Source organism: Ictidomys tridecemlineatus, chromosome 5 (genome assembly GCF_052094955.1).
Source record: "Ictidomys tridecemlineatus isolate mIctTri1 chromosome 5, mIctTri1.hap1, whole genome shotgun sequence".
Taxonomy (NCBI): Eukaryota; Metazoa; Chordata; class Mammalia; order Rodentia; family Sciuridae; genus Ictidomys; species Ictidomys tridecemlineatus.
The window spans coordinates 129,425,753-129,434,534 of record NC_135481.1 but is presented as its reverse complement, the minus strand read 5'-3'; positions in this window follow the sequence as shown (position 1 = coordinate 129,434,534).

The following is an 8,782-nucleotide window of genomic DNA, read 5'->3' as shown; positions in this document are numbered from 1 at the left end:
ATTTTTAAAGGATGAAGTCGGAGGCACTGTGGGTTTCCATTCATTCAGGAACCATTAAATGGTGAGGAAGATCATTTCAATGAAAGCTCTGGAGAACTCTCACAAACAAGGCTTCCCAAAGAGTGGCCAAAAAGTCACATGAAACCAGGCCCACTGAGGTCTACAATGTGAGGTCCATGTGTGTCTTGACTCTCAACTATGGCTGCCAGGTCTTTAACAATAAAATCATGTTATATCCTGGCTGAGATTCCCAGTGTTTTGTGGAAAGTCACCCTGGGCTTCTATCTCAGTTTCCAAGGGTGACTCTCATGCGTGACCTCCAATAATCCCAACACAATTCATGGCAATACTTCTCTGAGGTCAGTTCCAGAACTCAGTCTCCAAGGGGAATCACACCAGAGTTCAAGCCCAGGGGGACCCAGTCATCTCTTCCACAGCCACACAAATGACCACAATTCAAACCGAAACAGTGCCACAAGGCCCTCATCTTCTTCAATATAGACAATCCTCACAACCTCTGGCTGGAGGTTTCCAGGAGGGGAACAGCCTAAGACAGTGTTTACAATAAGCTTCCTTGCCCCTCATTAGCCTAAGGTCAGGGTGGCCTGTACACCCTTCCTTTGAACCAGGAGTGATCAAATAGTCCTGCCTTTAATACTGCTCAGCTTCTTCACATTGAGGCCTGCTGATGGTGGGGTATAGATTCTTTGTGTGAATTGGAGTCATGAGAAAATCTAAGCACATAATGCCTAGCCGCTGCAGGGCTTTGAAGAACTCATTTGACCCAAAGGATCCCTATTCTCACTTGATGGAGATCAGGAACCTTACAGAGGAAGGCGAGAGACTTCATCCACAATGACTGCTTTTTTGCTATATTGGCTTTGGATGCACATATAAGATCTTTCTTGAGATCCATCAGGTGCTGACAATCTAAGCCACAGCCTCACACAGGGCCAAGAGGCTGATTCAGACACATCCCTTTGCAAAGCAATTAATCAAAGAGCCACAGGTGATGCCTGTTCGTTTGCATTTGAAAATGGTTTTCTTGAGGCTTCACAAAGGGGTGTCCTGAGGCAAACACCTTGCTGACATCCAGGGAAACAGAACAATAGGTAAGCAGAAGGCCCAAAGCAGGGTTTCTCCACTTTACTGGGCCCACTGATATCTGAGTTTTCTGAGATGCTCGCCATTCCTTTCAGCTATCCAGTACATGGCCATGTCACCAAGCTTGGAGGTGGTACATATCTTGGACACAAAACCATGAGCCTATTCTGAAGAGTGGCCAGAATTCAGGAAGAAAACAGGACATTAGGAAGATAGGAGGTGTTGCCCATGGATAAGGCAAGCTGCAGTTTATTCATAAATTGAGCAGGATGAATGCTGGAAGCTTTCTACTAGACAGGACACATCCATTGATGCATTCTCTTTTCTAAAGTCTACAACCACGGACACAGTGGGATACACAGACATAGCAACACTCGCCTTGTCAAAAGACATGCTAGAAACAGTCCACTTTGAACCAAACAAACCTCCTTTCCTACCTCTTCTCACAACATTAGACAAAACCCCAAATTTACACCCACACCCACAAAGCCACCTCCTTCCCCCAAGGAGGTCTGTGACTACCCGCAGTGTCCTCTGACTGGTGGGCCATACTATGTTCCCCCGAAATGGCCTGTCCTGTCTCAGGTCTGGCCTCCGTGGCCACTTCTGTGAAGTTGACAGGAGCCAGGGGTGAGCCACTACCTGCTTTCCCAGGAAAGACCCCCTTCGGAGCTTTCCTGGCAATTGGCCATCCTCACATCTGTAGGTACCAAGAAAGACTGACTCTGCCCGTGGTAAATCCAGACAAGTGAGCCCACTGGGACTGGCACTGGGACTGCCTCTGGGTGCCTGGCTTCCTGGATCCCAAGTTCAGAGAGTTCCATCACCAAGGAAGTGTGGTGAGGTCACTTCCTTCAGGAACTGAATGAGGTCACTGCCTTGGAAACCACTTTGTCCTAACTGTTGCTTCTAAGGGTCTCATGAGATGGAGGCTGCCCCTTCTTCCTGTGACACTTTCACAAGTTAGAATAGTATATCAACCATAGGCACCCAGGAAAAGCTCTCCACACAGGCCTGGTTGGGTCCATCTTGTCTACATTAAGAAGAGAGAGGCTCATTCAGACACATCCCTTCATCCTGACCAGGTTGTCTGCCACCGAAGATGACTTTTGCTCTCTCAGATCCTTCCTAGCTGCCTACATCTTCTCCAGGGATCATTTCTCCATGGACCTTTGAGGTTCTCAGCAGGTGGAAGATCCCCTACATTCTTGTATTGTAAGACCAACTCTGTCCCTGCTCCTCTGTAAAGTTAGATTGAGGGAACAGTGTATGCTTGGGCTTAAGAACATGTTCCATTTGGGTTAGGAAACATTCTGCTGGATGAAGAATGGTATTGGGAACCTGTGATATTTATAATAATACCGAGGTGAAATATATGTATGAAAACAGAAATCTAAGTAAGATTTGAAGGCCAGAAGGGCATTGGGCCCTTGATTGGGATACTTAGCTTTGAATTACATTCTGTACAGATGTCTCTGATAAATCCATATACAATGGCACAGGACCTTGTACCTTGGATGATTCAATGTAGAAGAGAACATCCAGTCAAAAAGGGATAGTAGGTAGGATTAGGAAGATAGTAGGTTTAGGAAGAAGAGTGAGTATAACATTTGGACCAAAAGTTCTTTAGCAATAGGCTGTCTGTTAGAGAGTGAATGTAAATATCAGCACATGTGAAGAGTCAGTCACAATGATGAACTGGGGAAAATCGGTAGGAAAGCAAAAATGAATATTGACATTAGGAAATCAGGCAAAGTATAAAGTGAGTGATAGGATTAGACATTTTCAACAGGGTTGAGGTTGAATATATAATCTCAGGCAGAAACAAATGTGTAGTCACAAATAAAATTGACATTTGAGAGCATTAGGCAACCTGGACAAGGATGTTTTAGTAATCCATGCTCACTTTCCAATTAGGCTTTGGTACAATCATAAGTGTGACCTTTGCATTTTGTGTGCAGAATATCAATGAGATACACTGTATATGTAGATAAGGTGATGTGAGTATTTCTTTCACCATTTTTGGGAGCAATATTTTGAAGACCTATAAATTAGCATTCGGGGGTACAAATAGGTGTACCCTGGGTCTGTGAGTATAGAGATAATGCATGAATAGACCATACTGTGAATGAAGAATATAAATGGTTAAAATTTGAATACTGGATTGAATTGATATCTGAAAATATATAGGAAATCTTATAGTGATACGGGATCATTCATGCCAACCAGTTATACATCTAATGGTAATATTAGGGTTATGGTTTACCCTTAATGGTGTGTGAGTTTTGCTTCAAAAGTGATTATGGAAATACAAAATAATGTGTTTGGAAAGAAGTCTCATTAAAAGACCAGTCAAGAAACATGAAGGGATACATGTGTTCTGAAGTAGGATTTGATTGAAAGTGAACCAAATGCCTAGAAATTTGTGAACTTGAGGATGAAACATATATCCTATGATGTGTATCAACTAAAGAAATACTAATGTTCCAGTGTTGAATAAAAATGAATGTCAAAATACACATCATGTCCCATAGGAGTCTACTTGCATTGATGTTAAACAGGGTCAGATACTGTAGAAATGTTAGGATTTCTCTGCACAATTCACTGAAGTTAGTTTTCAGTACTAGAAAACAAATATGTATTTCAGGTGGATGAATATTTCTGAGACTAATCTTGTGAAAAGTTGCTTATAAATCCACATACATGTACATAAATTTAGGGAGTGTAAAATAAGACACATATATTTTATATTTTGAATAATCTGGAGAGTGTGTTTGTGTGTATATATACATATATATATATATATACACACAAAACACACACACACACAGACACATTAAAAAGTAGAAATATATATGCCAATTGAAATTCATCATGAAATATATATCATCCACAGATCCAAAAATATTTATTTTACTGAACATGGATTTATGTATCATGTTGTTCAAGTAGGAAGCTTACCCATAGGTTGATTTTCAGTTCCAACAGCATTTAGGAGGAGTGATCTCTTCTCACAGTTTGTATCTGCCAAGTCAGCCACCTCACAAGAATGTAGCTGGGAAACCAGGTAGGATTCTATATGTGCATGTAAAAATACATGTGTTGAATAGGATACAGAGAAAGGGAGACAGGAATTCACATACTTGTTAACTTTAAAAACACATGGAGAACTATTACATTGGACTAGATTCATAACACCTACTGTTTATAATGCAAAAGGCCTGTCCAACTACACACCATGCCTCCTCTGAACTGCTTGTATTTCTATTCTGTTTGGGTTATTTTTCTCCATCATATTAGGATTCGTAGTCAGAGTCTAGTAGGGTATGGGTTAGTGTCAGGGATTCAGTATTTGGAATGGAAAATAGGAAAATGAATCCAATGTGTATGCAAATATGTGCTACCCAAAAATCTTCCCACCTTCATCCAGAACAATGCCTTGACATTACCCTCGCCCCAAGTAAGATGCAATTGGAGGAGAAGAGTTAGAAAATCTTTGAATACATATGTGGAATGAAAAATGCTCAGGAGTTCACAACTTTGGAGGTGGTAGAGGAGTTTCCATAAGTAAGGGACAGGATAAACACTCCACAAACATGGAGCTCTGCTGGCCTAAAGACTTCTTGAGCAACTGCCTCTGAGGTTGGGCTCTTGAAATATATGTTGTTGTCAGGAGCTTTAGCTTCCTTTGTAGTGAGACCATCAAAGCTGGGTCTGCATCTATGTGACCTGGAGGACATGGTTTCTGATTTTCCAATGAACATGAGGCAGAAGTGCTGAATTCTCTCTTTGTAGGTAAACTGTGGCCACTGGGGGCTAAGTGTCTCCCCGTGGGGACTGTGAATCCATTTGGTAATCCTCATCTTTCTTGGTGTTTCTTGCTGCTACACTAGGAGTTTAAAATTTCCTTCACGAAATACAAGGAGTTCAACTGGGACACAGTGGTGGAGGGAATTCTGTGAAGTGTGGTGGGTCAAGGTCCTAGGAGTATGCACCAACCAGGCTTCTATCCCACAGAGCTTGCCCTCTTGACCATAGCAACCTCATTCTGAACATTGCCCTGAAACCTCTCCATATAACAAGATGCCTTTACATACAAGGGTCTGCTGGCTGCACCATGTCAGTCACAAGCCATTTGGAAGCCCATGGCAGATCCACATGGCCCCACCACAGATGTTTTATCACACACCTGCACACCACTGCTCTAGGCCCACTAATCAGCAGGCCCCAACTTACTGACATCTCTTTTCTACACCATTTTCATGCAACCCAGTCAATCAAGGCCCCTGCATGGTACACTCATGATCAGCAACAGGACATCCAAAAGTTCTCCAGTGCCACCTGGTGGGAATTTCAAAGATTGCATGGTATTTATCTAGCCATTTTTAAAGGATGAAGTCGGAGGCACTGTGGGTTTCCATTCATTCAGGAACCATTAAATGGTGAGGAAGATCATTTCAATGAAAGCTCTGGAGAACTCTCACAAACAAGGCTTCCCAAAGAGTGGCCAAAAAGTCACATGAAACCAGGCCCACTGAGGTCTACAATGTGAGGTCCATGTGTGTCTTGACTCTCAACTATGGCTGCCAGGTCTTTAAGAATAAAATCATGTTATATCCTGGCTGAGATTCCCAGTGTTTTGTGGAAAGTCACCCTGGGCTTCTATCTCAGTTTCCAAGGGTGACTCTCATGCGTGACCTCCAATAATCCCAACACAATTCATGGCAATACTTCTCTGAGGTCAGTTCCAGAACTCAGTCTCCAAGGGGAATCACACCAGAGTTCAAGCCCAGGGGGACCCAGTCATCTCTTCCACAGCCACACAAATGACCACAATTCAAACCGAAACACTGCCACAAGGCCCTCATCTTCTTCAATATAGACAATCCTCACAACCTCTGGCTGGAGGTTTCCAGGAGGGGAACAGCCTAAGACAGTGTTTACAATAAGCTTCCTTGCCCCTCATTAGCCTAATGTCAGGGTGGCCTGTACACCCTTCCTTTGAACCAGGAGTGATCAAATAGTCCTGCCTTTAATACTGCTCAGCTTCTTCACATTGAGGCCTGCTGATGGTGGGGTATAGATTCTTTGTGTGAATTGGAGTCATGAGAAAATCTAAGCACATAATGCCTAGCCGCTGCAGGGCTTTGAAGAACTCATTTGACCCAAAGGATCCCTATTCTCACTTGATGGAGATCAGGAACCTTACAGAGGAAGGCGAGAGACTTCATCCACAATGACTGCTTTTTTGCTATATTGGCTTTGGATGCACATATAAGATCTTTCTTGAGATCCATCAGGTGCTGACAATCTAAGCCACAGCCTCACACAAAGCCAAGAGGCTGATTCAGACACATCCCTTTGCAAAGCAATTAAGCAAAGAGCCACAGGTGATGCCTGTTCGTTTGCATTTGAAAATGGTTTTCTTGAGGCTTCACAAAGGGGTGTCCTGAGGCAAACACCTTGCTGACATCCAGGGAAACAGAACAATAGGTAAGCAAAAGGCCCAAAGCAGGCTTTCTCCACTGAGACTTTACTGGGCCCACTGATATCTGAGTTTTCTGAGATGCTCGCCATTCCTTTCAGCTATCCAGTACATGGCCATGTCACCAAGCTTGGAGGTGGTACATATCTTGGACACAAAACCATGAGCCTATTCTGAAGAGTGGCCAGAATTCAGGAAGAAAACATGACATTAGGAAGATAGGAGGTGTTGCCCATGGATAAGGCAAGCTGCAGTCCATTCATAAATTGAGCAGGATGAATGCTGGAAGCTTTCTACTAGACAGGACACATCCATTGATGCATTCTCTTTTCTAATGTCTACAACCACGGACACAGTGGGATACACAGACATAGCAACACTCGCCTTGTCAAAAGACATGCTAGAAACAGTCCACTTTGAACCAAACAATTTTCCTTTCCTACCTCTTCTCACAACATTAGACAAAAACCACAAATTCACACCCACACCCAAAAAGCCACCTCCTTCCCCCAAGGAGGTCTGTGACTACCCGCAGTGTCCTCTGACTGGTGGGCCATACTATGTTCCCCCGAAATGGCCTGTCCTGTCTCAGATCTGGCCTCCGTGGCCACTTCTGTGAAGTTGACAGGAGCCAGGGGTGAGCCACTACCTGCTTTCCCAGGAAAGACCCCCTTCGGAGCTTTCCTGGCAATTGGCCATCCTCACATCTGTAGGTACCAAGAAAGACTGACTCTGTCCTTGGTAAATCCAGACAAGTGAGCCCACTGGGACTGGCACTGGGACTGCCTCTGGGTGCCTGGCTTCCTGGATCCCAAGTTCAGAGAGTTCCATCACCAAGGAAGTGTGGTGAGGTCACTTCCTTCAGGAACTGAATGAGGTCACTGCCTTGGAAACCACTTTGTCCTAACTGTTGCTTCTAAGGGTCTCATGAGATGGAGGCTGCCCCTTCTTCCTGTGACACTTTCACAAGTTAGAATGGTATATCAACCATAGGCACCCAGGAAAAGCTCTCCACACAGGCCTGGTTGGGTCCATCTTGTCTACATTAAGAAGAGAGAGGCTCATTCAGACACATCCCTTCATCCTGACCAGGTTGTCTGCCACCGAAGATGACTTTTGCTCTCTCAGATCCTTCCTAGCTACCTACATCTTCTCCAGGGATCATTTCTCCATGGACCTTTGAGGTTCTCAGCAGGTGGAAGATCCCCTACATTCTTGTATTGTAAGACCAACTCTGTCCCTGCTCCTCTGTAAAGTTAGATTGAGGGAACAGTGTATGCTTGGGGTTAAGAACATGTTCCATTTGGGTTAGGAAACATTCTGCTGGATGAAGAATGGTATTGGGAACCTGTGATATTTATAATAATACCGAGGTGAAATATATGTATGAAAACAGAAATCTAAGTAAGATTTGAAGGCCAGAATGGCATTGGGCCCTTGATTGGGATACTTAGCTTTGAATTACATTCTGTACAGATGTCTCTGATAAATCCATATACAATGGCACAGGACCTTGTACCTTGGATGATTCAATGTAGAAGAGAACATCCAGTCAAAAAGGGATAGTAGGTAGGATTAGGAAGATAGTAGGTTTCAGAAGAAGAGTGAGTATAAAATTTGGACCAAAAGTTCTTTAGCAATAGGCTGTCTGTTAGAGAGTGAATGTAAATGTCAGCACATGTGAAGAGTCAGTCACAATGAAGAACTGGGGAAAATCGGTAGGAAAGCAAAAATGAATATTGACATTAGGAAATCAGGCAAAGTATAATGTGAGTGATAGGATTAGACATTTTTAAGAGGGTTGAGGTTGAATATATATTCTTAGGCAGAAACAAATGTGTAGTCACAAATAAAATTGACATTTGAGAGCATGAGGCAACCTGGACAAGGATGTTTTTAGTAATCCATGCTCACTTTCCAATTAGGCTTTGGAACAATCATAAGTGTGACCTTTGCATTTTGTGTGCAGAATATCAGTGTGATACAATGTATATGTAGATAAGGTGATGTGAGTATTTCTTTCACTATTTTTGGGAGCAATATGTTGAAGACCTATAAATTAGCATTCAGGGGTACAAATACGTGTACCCTGGGTCTGTGAGTATAGAGATAATGCATGAATAGACCATACTGTGAATGAAGAATATAAATAGTTAAAATTTAAATAATGGCTTGAATTGATATCTGAAAATA